At 36.8% G+C, this 14,151-nt stretch overlaps 1 long non-coding RNA gene across 1 annotated transcript in view; it reads right to left on the reverse strand.

Annotated features, from left to right (window-relative positions):
- The window catches only part of LOC117095037, a 45,602-nt gene extending 33,344 nt beyond the window's left edge, over positions 1–12,258 (reverse strand). Inside the window, exon 1 of the long non-coding RNA XR_004441781.1 lies at positions 12,044–12,258. This is a non-coding gene — a long non-coding RNA (uncharacterized LOC117095037). The remainder of the gene's footprint in view (positions 1–12,043) is intronic.
- Between the last annotated feature and the right edge of the window lie 1,893 nt (positions 12,259–14,151).

Below are 14,151 nucleotides of genomic sequence, written 5' to 3' on the forward strand. Positions count from 1 at the left end.
TTTTATCCAAATTTATCTGTATTTACCAGATTGCCATAGTTTTCTATATTTTGTCTCATAATGACCTTTGTCATTTTGTTGTTGTTCTTCAACTCAACCTGTACCCTCCCCCTCCTACTGTCATTTCTACTTACCTTTGGGGGAATGCTCCATTAGTATAGAGTTTTGGTGGGTGGTAGTTGCTTCTCATTTATGGAAATTGAAGGGACAAAACCTTCTCTTTTCCCTAGAACAAGGTGCAGTGCTGTAAGCAAGGCTCAGTTAATCAGAAACTTTCTCCTAGGGCTTGAAGCTTGATCAAGTCCAGATGTAGGGATAGTTAGAGACCATTTTCATTTACTGGCAGTGACAACCCATCTCCCAATTCCATCTGCATTGCATTTATTGTCTTTCATGCTATCCAATTCTCCGGAGCTTGATTTGTTCATACCCATTTTCCAAATCTGGTTCTCCATATCCTCATCATGTCTGTTATCTCCGGATATTCTTCAGTAAAGTTATATTTGTATAAGGTAGTCAGCCACTGTTGCTTGCAAAAACATTGATTGATATAATTTATTTCTGGCTCTTCTTTTCTATAGTGTTTATAGGTTCATTTTCCTCTGTTTCTTAAGTTACTTTTTAGTTTCCTCTGTCTATTCCTTATCTACTAATAAGTTGCAATTCCTCCAGACACTTTTTAATGTCCTTTCTCATTTCACTCTACATTATCTACCTGTGCTTATTGCAGCTACTCCCTTGACCTCAATCTCATCCATATGCTAATGACTTCCAAATCTATAAAGCCATTCTAAATGTCTCCTCTGAGCTTCAGATTTTTTTATTCATGCTAATTTTAATTTATTATATAAATATTTATTAAACTTTATGTATCAGATATACAGTAGGAGATATGGTTTGGCTGTGTCCCCACTGAAATATCATCTTGAATTGTACACAGAATTCCCATGTGTTGTGGGAGGGACCCAGTGGGAGATAATTTGAATCACAGGGCCAGTTTCCCCCATACTGTTCTCATGGTAGTGAATAAGCCTCACGAGATCTGATGGTTTTATCAGAGGGTTCCGCTTTTGCATCTCTCTCATTTTCTCTTGCTGCTGCCATGTAAGAAGTACCCTTTGCCTCCCGCCATGATTCTGAGGCCTCTCTAGCCATACGGAACTGTAAGTCAGTCCAATTAAACGTCTTTTTCTTCCCAGTCTTGGGTATGTCTTTATAGCAGCATGAATGGACTAATACAGTAGTATACACACACACACACACACACACACACACACACACACACACAGGGGTAAGAATAAGAAGCAAAATAATAAGGTTTTCCATTTTATGGAAGTTAGTCAAGTGGATTCCATAATTTAGTGAACTCCATAATGTCATAAATCTTCAGTCTGATGGATTTCATATTCTAGTGGATTTCACAGATGCCGTGCAATACTCAACATGAGATATCCACTTGGATATCTCAAAAGTACTGAATTCACTTCCTGTCTCCCACATCTGCACCAGTATATTCCTTGTACTGGACTCCCTATTTCAATGAAAGTATTCATTGAAATTTCAGCAACCTACTGAAAACACTAAATATTGCTCTTCGCCCTGTCCTCACATCTATACCAATCATTAAAGCCTGTTTATTCACCTTTCTCAATATATCTAGAATTTTTCCACTTTCCATGATCACTTCAACTGCTTCCCTATGTAGGCCTCCAGCCCCTTTCTCTAGGGTCAGCACAACAGTCTGTTAACTAGTCGCGGCTTCTATGTCTAAATTGAAGCCAAAGTGAATTTGATAAAATGCAAGCTTATTTGCGATTATCTTTCCATTAAAACCCTTTGAGGACTCCATAATCATCTCAAAATAAGTTCAAACTTTTTTCAAGTCACTTCCCTTCTCTTTGTTCACATTTCTAATCCCTCTCTTTTTGACCCACACACTCCTCACTCCAGCCATCAGAAATTCTCTCACATCAGCAAACAAATTGCATGCTCTCTCAACTTGCCTTCTACTTGGCATATCTTCCCTGTTCCATATGAATTCTAACCAGACCAATTCCATTCATTCTTAAGATACCTTTACTTTTCCTAGGAAGTCTCACTCTTCCTACAAGATTGGGCCATATCCTCTTTTATGCATTCTTGAGTCATCTTGGTCTCCCTAACATTTATTACTCTGTATTATTAACTGTTGTGTTTTACTGGTAGATTTCACTAGACTGTAAGATATTTGAAGGCAGAGGATATATCTCCTTGTATGTTTTTTCCACACTACATAGTAGGTGATCAACAAGCATTAGCTAAACAAATAGATGAGAAATGTCGATTTTAAACTCGCATTATCAAAAACCCAATTTCAAACCGTGAAAATACTTCTGTTGCTTTTTCAAGGCTTACGATACTTTGAATAGATTGATTTGACTATTCGCAGATGGTTATACCTATCTGAAAACTATGGCACTTACGATAATAAGTTGTGCTATGTTGCACCAGTGATCAGATGATAAAACAGCAGCAGGATCTAGATGTGTTGTTTAGCCGTGTCCCATCCATGCCACACAACACACTTTCAATATCCTATTTTCTTTGAAACTAATATGTTTCTGAAATCATTTTAGAACCCACTAAGGTTGACTACTTCAGAAGGATTACAGAAATCCAGAGTCCCAGGAATATAATTTTGTTCCTCATAAGGATCCCACGAGTCTATTTTCTTCATTTTTATTATATTCTCCTTTTCTTCATTACACTTCTTTGAAGGTAAAGAGAAGTGGTTCTGAGAAGAGATTCAGGGTGAGAGAATGTTCTCCACAATCACACAGGTGTACATGAAAGTACCTATTAAGTGTCAGGTTATGTTGAAACCATCAGACAGGAGAGTGTAGATAGTCATGTGGACTCAATGTTTTACAAAATTAGCATTGTGGAGATTCTGTAGGATCAAAACTATTTATTTGCATAGTAATATTAAGATGATTTGGTTTTTTTCATCCTCTTTCTCATGGGTGTACAAAGGAGGTTTTTCCAGAGGCAAGATACTATTCAATATGACAATAAATTGAATGAAGAAGCAGACATAAGATCCCAGACAATGAGATTTACTAAAATCTCATTATAAAATGGTACTATATAAATACAGTGCTACTCTTCCCACTAAATATTTTTGGCTTGGAAAAAATGTGGTTATTTTTTAATCAAATAAAACCACATTTATGTTAACATGGAATAGATATTTTGAGAATATATTAATAAGCGAATGTTTAAAATGTCAGTTTTAATTTCTGGTAGGGTAATATTGATGGCTATTACACATAATTATTGCATGTTCTCAATAACTTTTTAGTGTAACAGGATCCTGAAAGCAAAAAGTTTGAGAAGTGCTGACATAGACAGTGAAGTAATTATAAAAGGAGGCACCTAACCATGAATGATACTGCACTGGACCCCACTGGGGACTGAAACACGTCCAGGTGTGAGTGATGACCAGGTTTGATTTGGCACCCTTCCCTGCCATATGCATGCCAGTCTTCCAGGATTGCAGTGCTAGAATACACAGCCTGTACATGCGTGTAAATGTAAGCACTAGGCTTTCAATGATTATTTGAAGATATTCCTTGCACTTTCAGAGCCCTCTTCTTTCTCACATCATCTATTCAAAGAGTATAATTATTTGATTCTTATGGAAGGCCACATTTTCAGACATACCACTATAGTGCAGTAAATTTTGGTAGTGTGAGTTAAATAAGGAGAGTCTTGGAGCACGGATTGTTATCTATTCTGTTTGCAGCTGTCTTGCTTCAGCTAACTCTCAATAGTTGTTTGGATGCCATGCCAAGAAGGTGTGCAATGTCCGTTAAGTAACTGACTGATTGATCAATTCTTGCCTGGAGCCCAGGAGAAAGCATTGTTTCATTCTAGGTAAACTAGCCTATTAACAATATAACAAACTATATCTGTGAACAGAAGTATTCAACTATTCTCTTATTCAATGTAAGTGTCTCATTCTGAAAGACTGAATAACAAGGTCAGTGCAAGTGTCTTCAGCATCTTGGGAGAGGATGTTAAGGTTTCTCTTTTGAATAGACTTTTGCTAAGAGTAGCAAAGGCATCATAAAAAGAACAGTTAACAAAACCATGTTTTTCATTATCAAACGATATAAATATGTCAACACAAATATCTTCTTTTTAAAAAATTATTCATAAAGTCTATCTTTGCTGAAACTAGAGGGTAAAGATAAGAATTATAGAAGACTAACTCAGAACTGATTGCAATTTGAGAGAACTAATATAAAAATATTTTAACCCCAATTAATATAAGGGATAATTCTTCACCCCGAAAATACAATATAATAAAACAAAGAATGCAGGTTCATCCTTAATTTGACCTACATGAAATAGTCACCATGTAGAGGTAAAATTACAGAAAATTTCAAGGTCTCTAGAAGGTCTATGCTTAAGTAAATGACATCTCAGATTTCACATTCTGACATTCCTTACTTTTATTTTTCCTCAGGTACAAAGTTCTATTATGACCCCTTTCCTATGAAATCAACAAGGTAACTTACCTAGCTGGTATTGCCCCTCTTTATTTTGGGGTCTGCATGCATTTGTCACTTTACTCAGATCATGTTTTTGTGAGAAGCCACAGAGTGACTTTCTTTAAGGCTATCAAAGCCTTCCTCATTATTCTTTATGGGCTGTGCAGAAAACATCTCAACTATTAGATATTTAACTGGAGTGCAGAAGAATGGGTTTGCTGGCCCCCACCAGTTCCTTGGGTAAAAGCTCTGTTCATAATCAGTTTCTGGTTCTTTAAATGACCCTCAAGAGGTTCCTTCCGGTCCACTTCAGCTCCCTTTTCAGTGTCCCATTGATTTTCCAGACTTTAGGAACGTGTCCTTAACGGCCTGCTTTTCCATTGGCTCTCTCTACTGAATGCTAAAGGAACACTTTGTTGCTTCATACATTGAGACAGGAATATTTTGAGAACTAACACACCATTTATAACAGTACAGTTTACAATAGCACTTCCTGCAGAAAGAAGGTGCCTCTCTCAGAAAGAGAAGGACAATTTCTGCACCCAATTTACTTTCATAACTACAAGCAACACCCTTTTTTCTTGTCAATAAAAAGGAAGATAAAATAGAGTAGCAATCACAATACATAAATGATATTATTTGTCCCCAGAGTGCACACCAAAGAGTAATTCACTCAAAGAGCTCACATGAATTATGAATGGCAGGAAGGGAAGGAGAGAGAATGTTAGTACAGACCCATCTGCACTGCTGTTCTACGATATTTTAAAGTCAGAGCAGCCAAAGGAAATATGTGATAAAGTTGTAAAGGTATATCATTTACTTTTGGCTCCTTCTCTACTCTGAATCTCATTTTAACATTGACACACTATAGAATCTGTGAATCTGAAAATATAATTTGTATTAAATTGTAATATCAAATAGATGATCAATATAAAAATCTGAAAAACCTCACGGGAATGGTGAGATTTTCAAAGAGATGTTTCCTTGACCTTACCCAAAATGGAACGAAAATAAAAAAGCAAAGGAAAAAGAACAGAAAACGATAAGTTCAAAATTACACATAAAAGTAGAAGGCAAAAATATTTGCTCACAGAAACTTGAGCATTTATGTGGCATTTGGTAATGTAATAGCGTGCACGATGGGCTCTGTCCTGACTGAAACTCAGTGGCAAAGCCATTATTGTTTCTGTGGCCAAGAAAAGGACTATTCATGTTGTAATATAACATATTGTTATATTGTCCAGTTCTTTTTTGGACTCCATAATAAAAAATTATAGTCATTTTCTGAGGAAAAGTCATAGAATGATCAGATCATAAGCTCCATAAATAAAAATATGCTGGAGACCTTCAGTCTTGTCTCAGAATACAGTATTCATGTGCCCTATTTTCTTATATTTTCCTCCAACATTTTCTTTGAGGTCCTTTTGATCTAAAAAGCCAGGGGGAATTTGGAGGGGAAGGGGCAAGATATCTTTTCTTTCTGCAGGAAAAAAAAAAGCTCCAATTTATAGGAGAGTTTTTCTCTCTCACACACACACCCCAAAAGGGAACAGTTGAATTGAAACAGAATCATTACGAAGAAGGAGTGTGTTAGGAGAAAAAAGAAAAAAATATAAAGGCAAAGACTCATCTAAATGAACCTAGTTTAGGGCCTTACCAAGGAGACAGCTTAAGTTATCTTTGAAAATGGGTGAGTCGCCCTGCTTGGCTGAGTTTGAATTGAATGTTCCTAAAGTAACATTTCACAAATAGGGATACCCTTCCATTTCACACTGCTCTTTCTTGAAATAGTAACACCATTTAGCAATATTTCATATCAAGACAATTACCTTGTAGAATTATTGTAGTCTTAGTGCTTCATTAAAATTTTTTTTAAAAGTTAAATCCCTGTTTTGTTGAACACAAGAAATGAATAGTAAATATTGATTTAGAATGAATGCAAACATTTCCCTAGGAGTGGATAATTACTGACTTTCTATGCAAAACACTTATATTTGAAGAAGCACTTCACTTACTTTGCCATGCGGCATACATTCCTTAGTACATTTTAAATTATACGTTGTCCTGGACAGTGTCTGCTCTATAATTTCTTGTGTCTCTACACCAGAGTCAGTATGTAATTTTAAACTACAAAGTTTCTGCCAACTAGGAGAATAGGCTTAACTCTTTCTCTTTGCTGGGTTCACAAATCCTTACACGAGGAGATCTGGAAAACCATAGGACAGATGATCTCAGACCTTGAGCAGTTTGGTCTCTTTTTTCAGGCCAACAGAAATGCCACTAGTAACTGGCCACAGATTTATAAACCATAGACTAAATGGAATATAAAATTTATGTACCTAAGCTAACATACTATACATTTAAAAAACAAATTAAATAATTACATTAGAAGTGTTGAATGAATTACAAGTGGCATGAATACTTGCCATAAAAAGGTTTTGTTTAAAAAGGGACCATCATACTTTAGAATATATCTTTTGTCAACACCTTTGATTATCCTAGTTTTATCCCTCTGTGAAGATATCTGCAACTCAGCACTGTCTAAATTATGTAAAGAAATACATTTTACTCATTTCAATATCACCTGGGTAGGTGGTAATTTAATTTAAAAATTGATGTTGGAACACTTTTAATTGAGTTCCTAAATACAGAAATATTAAATAGTACAGTTATTAAAGATTATGATATTCATCATTTTACCTATAAAAGTGCCTTTCCCTAAAGTAATAAAAACACTTGTGGAATAACTTCATATTAGAAAGACCAAAGTAAATGAAGAAAGCAAAGCAATGCTAAATTTGGAGTCAAGTTACTATGCAGGAGAAAAACAAGGTCAATGGATTGTTTATGTATCTGGATGCAGCAGCCTATCTGGATTCCAGAAAATCTCTATATTTGTAGCTTGTGGGATTTAGTCTTATTTATTCTCCCTGGTTTCCAACAGCATACAACCTTCTACCTCTTGGATATATAAAGTTTTATGATATAGGAAAGATAAATTCTAAGGGAAGCAATATAATTTCAGTGATTATACCAACTATATATGTGCTTGAAAAACAGATCAAAGTTTTACCCTTTTGCATGTCATGTCGTATCTTGTGGCATCCACTGTATTTTCTTATGTTTACATCCTCTCCTGTTATTGGCTTATTTTATAACAACTTGCCTGGTCACAAGAACTGCCTGGGGAGCTCATTAAAAATACCATTCTCAAGACCTTATTCCTGAGAGGTTGACCCGATGAGTCTGGAACTGGGCCCAGGAAACTACATTTTTTAAATGCTCAAGATAATTTTTATGATTAAGCTTGATAAGCACTGATCTAGATCTTTACCTAACCCATCTTCCAAGCTCAACTTTATTTTTAATCGGTGTGAGTAGTATTTTCACTAGACATACTTCCGGGGAAAAGGGTGAAGTCTACTCCTTCAGCCTGCTCAGTGAGAAATAGTTTTCCTAAATGTCTTAGTGTAAAATGAAAGCACAACTAGACTTGACATTAATTCATTCCAAATAACAATAATGAGTGCCAGGCCTACTTCTTGATGAGGGTTTTGATAGAGATGTCTTTTAAGGAATGGAAAGGTACTGAGTTACTGAAGTGCAGACTGGAAAGGAAGTGGGTACAGTAAATAGATACAGAACTGAGAGGGCTGGATGAAAAGAAGACTGATGTGATGTTGTCTTTGTCATAAATGAGTCTAAACTCTGCGCTTCGGAGATATACTAAATCCAACAGTCGTCTGAGAATAGATTCAATCTGCAAAAGACTACATGGATTCTGCTGATGTTAACTAAAAGAAAACAAAAACAAATGCACACTCAATAAAAAACAGAGAAATGACAATACTTCTGTAGAGATTATAAATAAAGAGAGACCACACTGGTGAATTTACTAGCACGTGAAAATTTTTCAAATGTCAGGTTCCATCATAACCATGTGAATCAAATACAAGCTTCATTGTATTTTTGCAAGCGGTATCGAGATGTTTTGAAAGATAATGTAGTAAATAGCCTACATAAAGTCAATACTAATGTAAATGATATTGATGAATATCAGACATACTTACAACAGTAAATAGTCAAACGTGAAATATCATGAAAGTAATTCATGGGTACATTAATGTGTTTTACTTTGCCTATCATGCCCCACCCACTTCTTAACCACTCTAACCGGTGAATTTTATACAAGTGGCTTTTGCCTTTTTTAGTGTATCCATTGCCAGCACGAGTGGTGGGGAAGGTGTGAGTAAAATGCCAAGGCTCTTACTGAAAGAAGATACACCTAGACCAGGGTCTAGAATCTAGCCCTTGACACCAGCATTCACTGGATTTAGGAACTAACTTATTTCTTTTTATCTAAGCCACTGTTGGTTGTAACACACTTCCCAAATTCAGAAATGTTAAAAGGTGAAAAGAAAATGTACCTCTTATATGATGGACTTTGGGAACTCGGGACAAAGGGTGGGAGGTGGGTAAGAAATAAGAGACTGCACATTTGGTACACTGTACACTGTCTGGGGGATGGGTGCACCAAAATCTCAGAAATCACCACTAGAGAACTTACGCATATAACCAAACACCACCTTCTCCCTAAAATCCTATTGGAATACAAAATAATTTTTTTTTTTTTTTTTTTTTTTTTCGAGGAGGAGGAGTCTCGCTCTGTCGCCCGGACTGGAGTGCAGTGGCCGGATCTCAGCTCACTGCAAGCTCCGCCTCCTGGGTTTATGCCATTCTCCTGCCTCAGCCTCCCGAGTGGCTGGGACTACAGGCGCCCGCCACCTCACCCGGCTAGTTTTTTTTTTTTTTTTTTTTTTTGTATTTTTAGTAGAGACGGGGTTTCACCGTGTTAGCCAGGATGGTCTCGATCTCCTGACCTCGTGATCCGCCCGTCTCGGCCTCCCAAAGTGCTGGGATTACAGGCTTGAGCCACCGTGCCCGGCCTACAAAATAAATTTTTAAAAAACAAAATGTGCATCTTAGAATCAATAATATGTAGAAGCTCTTAAAGTTAAAAAAAAAATAGAAAGGATTTTAGCTTTTTAAAGGTATTTATCAAGGAAATTCAAAATTGGCAAATAAAGAGCTAGGAATTGCCAACCCCTGAGTCAGTCCCCTAGTTACTGGCTCCTATGAGGATGACATGAGCTGCTAAAGCCACTTTGTCATGGCACAAGGACCTTTGTCCCTCTCAGATGAGGCTGTGACACAATGGACAAGAGATATCTTTCAGATAGCAGATCTTAGGGCAGCCAGATTGGGGGACCATGGAAAGCTCTCTACTACCGGAAGGGAGCAGTCCTTCTACTCCAGTCCAAAAGAATATGATATATGCCAAAAACTCCTGACCATTGTAAGTTGTTTCCCTTTCTCTCTTTTTCTAAGCAGTAGTTTTAATAAATTTATCCTCTCCTTCCTGCTCTATCATCCATGGAGGGGATACTAGAAAATACCATTAAGCATTCAGTTAGTGAACCATGGAATGTCCACATCAAAATCAAACTCAAGGCAAATATATACCCCTCAAAGATCCTGAAGATACACCTGAGCTGCAGTGACAGGGCAAGATTTAGCTTTATTTCTCCTTTGGAAGGGGTAAATATGTTTATAGGAGACAGGAGGGTCATGTTATTTTAGGCAAGTGCATTACAAAATTATTCCCATATAAAATGCAAATTAGTTCACCATTGTGGAAGATAGTATGGTGATTCCTCAAGGATCTAGAACCTGAAATACTATTTGACCCAGCAATCCCATTGCTGGGTATATACCCAAAAGATTATAAATCATTCTACTATAAAGGCACATGCACATGTATATTTATTGCAGCACTATTTATAATAGCAAAGACATGAAACCAACCCAAATGCTCATCAATGATAGATTGAATGAAGAAAATGTGACACATATATACCATGGAATACTATGCAGCCATAAGAAGGAATGAGATCATGTCCTTTGCAAGGACATGAATGAAGCTGGAAGTCATCATCCTCAGTAATTTAACAGAAACAGAAAACCAAACACTGCATGTTCTCACTCATAAGTGGGAGTTGAACATTGAGAACACGTGGACACAGGGAGGGGAGCAACACACACCAGGGGGGTAGGGGATGAGGGGAGGGAACTTAAAGGATGGGTCAATAGATGCAGCAAACCACCATGGCACACGTATACCTATGTAACAAACCTGCACGTTCTGCACATGTATCCCACTTTTTTATAAGAAATAAAGAAAAAATAGTAATAAAGATATTCACTGAAAAAAATTATTCCCATATAAAGAAGATTACATGTAGAGAAAAACAGGGCACAGTGGTAACCTGTTAATGTATACCCATTACAGACACTGAGTGTCATATTTGCCATCATGTGGAGACAGCTTGTTTAAAATGAATCCATCATACAGGAAAGTAAGTCCTAGAAAAGGGAGGGAGAGAGATTAAAAATGTGTGTGTGTGTGTGTGTGTGTGCGTGTGTGTGTGTGTGTGTCAGAGAGAGAGAGGATAATAAGCAAGAGGAGGGGAGAAGTGGCAAGGGAAGAAAAAAGTCCATAGGACAGAATTCCTGGAAACATAAGAAAATATAAAAGAGAGATTGAGTTGATTTTTTATCTCCATCAATTGAAAGATACCTCATTAATACAGGATTGATTGGCTTTTAATTCAAGTTTTTCAATAGTTTTGCAAAGGTAGGGTCGAATAAGAAAGCTGTCATTGATTCACTGTCATTAAATCAGTGAGAGTGGAAAGAGAAAGCTGATTTCACATTTCACCTCCACAGAGAAAATGAATCTAAATTTACTAGAATAGATAACCAGGAAATATGCTGCTAATGAGGTCAATAACAAACAGCAACAATAGCTAACAGTTATTGAATTTGTTACTACGTGCCAACCATTAATAATATATTTACATTAACTCTTTCCATCCCCTCAACAACTAAATGAAGTACTTACTCCATCTTGCAGAAGATTTACTCCATCTTACAGATGAGAAAACTGAGGTTTAGGGAAGATCAACCATTTGCCCAAGGTTTCACCACCAGCTGGGACTGGAACCTAGGCTCTTTGCTATCAATCATCCATGCCTGACCACCATGCTCAAATCAGGACAAGTATAGCACTTCTGAAGTATCAATGAAACTTCTGAATTTATCTTTATCTCCTCCTCAAGTGCAGAATGAGAGTAAAAAGCATTTTCCCCCTGCCAGCAATACCACTAACATTGCTATATTTACATTATTCAGCAAACTGCTTTCACTTAGGAAGCGTGGTGAAAACTCACTGCCCAAATACTCGAGACAGTTTTCCAACAAGCCCAAATTCAACTAGAAATAGACCCAAAAAATTCAAAAGTAGTAGAAGAGGTGGAATTTATTATTTTTTATTTTTAAGCCCTACTTTAAGATTTATTTCAAGACCTGACTGACCATACTTCCATGTTAGACATTAGGACAGAACCTAATTTGCCTGGCTGTTACGCCAGCATTGAGCTCAAACTCACCCTTCTCCAGTCCTTGCGGTGGGACACCATTTCAGAAAGCTGAGTGTTCAAAGGAATGTTACTTCTGCAAACAGCATTCTTAATGTCAAAGCATAAAGCATCACAGTTGTGGGGAAAGTTGTGCATCTACCAGGAAAATATTCATCAGCCTACCCAGTTGGTCATTCACTTCCCCTCTGGCTGTTTGGACATATTTGAGTATGTATTAAAATACCCACGAGATCTCCAATCTTAATTATAAAGCTTGAGAAAAAACATCCAGTGAAAGCTATTTTCAGGTATAAAATTAGAAACTCCTTTTAACTCCTTTGCCTCAAGATTTACATAACTGTGAGGGCAAAGGAATCACATGATAAAAATACCAGATACTGCAGATTAGAAATGAAAAGTAAACCAGCCACATGCCAGTTTCTTGCTATGAGTTCCAGAGGAGACCAAAATCATCGTGAATGAGAGAAGATGTAGTGTGGAGAGAAAATCACCCAGGATAATCAAGGGATATATTTCCAACTCTATTTCTCCCCACAGAACTGTTTTGTTTTCTCACATCAATGAGCTAGAATCAAATGTGGATCCCATGATCAAGCTGGCAGAAGTCAAACTCCCTACCTGGATGCTTGCAAATTGTAAATCACAACTTTACAAGGATTTAACTTTTCCCTTTCCAAAATAATCAAATGTTGTGGTGAGGGGGCCACTAATCATGACAAAAAATATACTTCAAATTCTTTCTTTTGGTGCCAAGTCCAATAAGTTCTCTGAGTGAAATTAAATGCACCATCTTATTCCAAACCACAGCTTCCCTTGGGGATGTGCAAATCTCAAGTGGGGGCCGAAAGGCCAGTTGTATCAAAGCCCAGGGTTACACCCATTTTTTCAAGGGTTTTTTTTCCCCCTTTTTAACTACTGCCTGTAGTATAAACGGCTCAGGCCCCTTTGCTTTCCAGCCTTTGCAGTCAAATTAGCATCTTCATACTTTCCACATTCTGCTTCTAAAAAGCAGGTCAGTCTCTGACTTCTCTTAGTTTCTCACAGTTTTTGTTTGTTTAAAGAGATTCTCAGCTGAACTCCAGGGAAGGCAGGGGGAGGAAAGAGGAAAAAATATATGTATATATCTCTACATATCTGTTATGTTGTAAGCAATTACCAGCTCCATCTCTTAGATCTGCAGTATCACAGGAATTAGAGATGGAAAAGGCCCATTAGGTCACCATGCACACCCTATGCCCACACAGAGCTTTTCCCTACAGTACATTATCTCTTCTGAGAGTTTTTGTATGTTTAAAGGGTAGCCAATGATAACATAGTTTCATCTTATTTCTTTTTGCTGCTTTGTTCTGTCCAGACTACAACATGCCATTTCTAAGGATGCTCTAGGTTGATTTCTCAAAGGACATTTTTGAGTGCCCATGAAAAATTAGAACATTTGTGCTATACAACAACTATGTTCCGTAAGTTCGGCATGGAAGCATACATAAAAACAAATTTTAAAGAGTCAACATTTAATCCCAGGATGGAAATGTTACATATAAAACAATTTTATATAGACATATTCTGTATATCTGGTGCATTATGCCATAAATATAACTGTGTTAGTGTGCATACATGTTCACATAAAGTGTGTGCAAATACTCATCATTACCCCAGAGTGTTTCTGTTTCCTAAAACTTGTGCCAAATGCTGCATAATTCACGAAAATGTGATCCAAAATATTTAAGGTTATGTTTCACACAATTTCTTCTTATCTCTCTTAAGTCATACATCTTAAATGTCAACTTGCATAGGGAAATATTTAATTTCAAGGATAGTCCTCCATCAGAAAACTCTTTATCTCTTCCTTAAGTAGCTTTGTTTGTTATTTTTTGTTCTTGTTATAAGATAATGGAGTATTTTGGCTTACTTTTTATGTGCCAGATCTAGTTATGTCTACCTGATGGACCACCAGTTTCATCCCTTTGGAAAAGAAATACAGTGTTAGGGGAACCTAGCATGTAGCACGGACATATTGTTTTGTTTTTAAATGGCAACCACCTTTAACCACTGTCCTTGAAGACTAACAATAGGTCAAATCAATATTACTATTTGAAGCATATTATCTTATTCTGAAA

This window comes from Trachypithecus francoisi, unplaced genomic scaffold, assembly GCF_009764315.1.
Source record: "Trachypithecus francoisi isolate TF-2019V2 unplaced genomic scaffold, Tfra_2.0 Lachesis_group13, whole genome shotgun sequence".
Lineage (NCBI taxonomy): Eukaryota > Metazoa > Chordata > Mammalia > Primates > Cercopithecidae > Trachypithecus > Trachypithecus francoisi.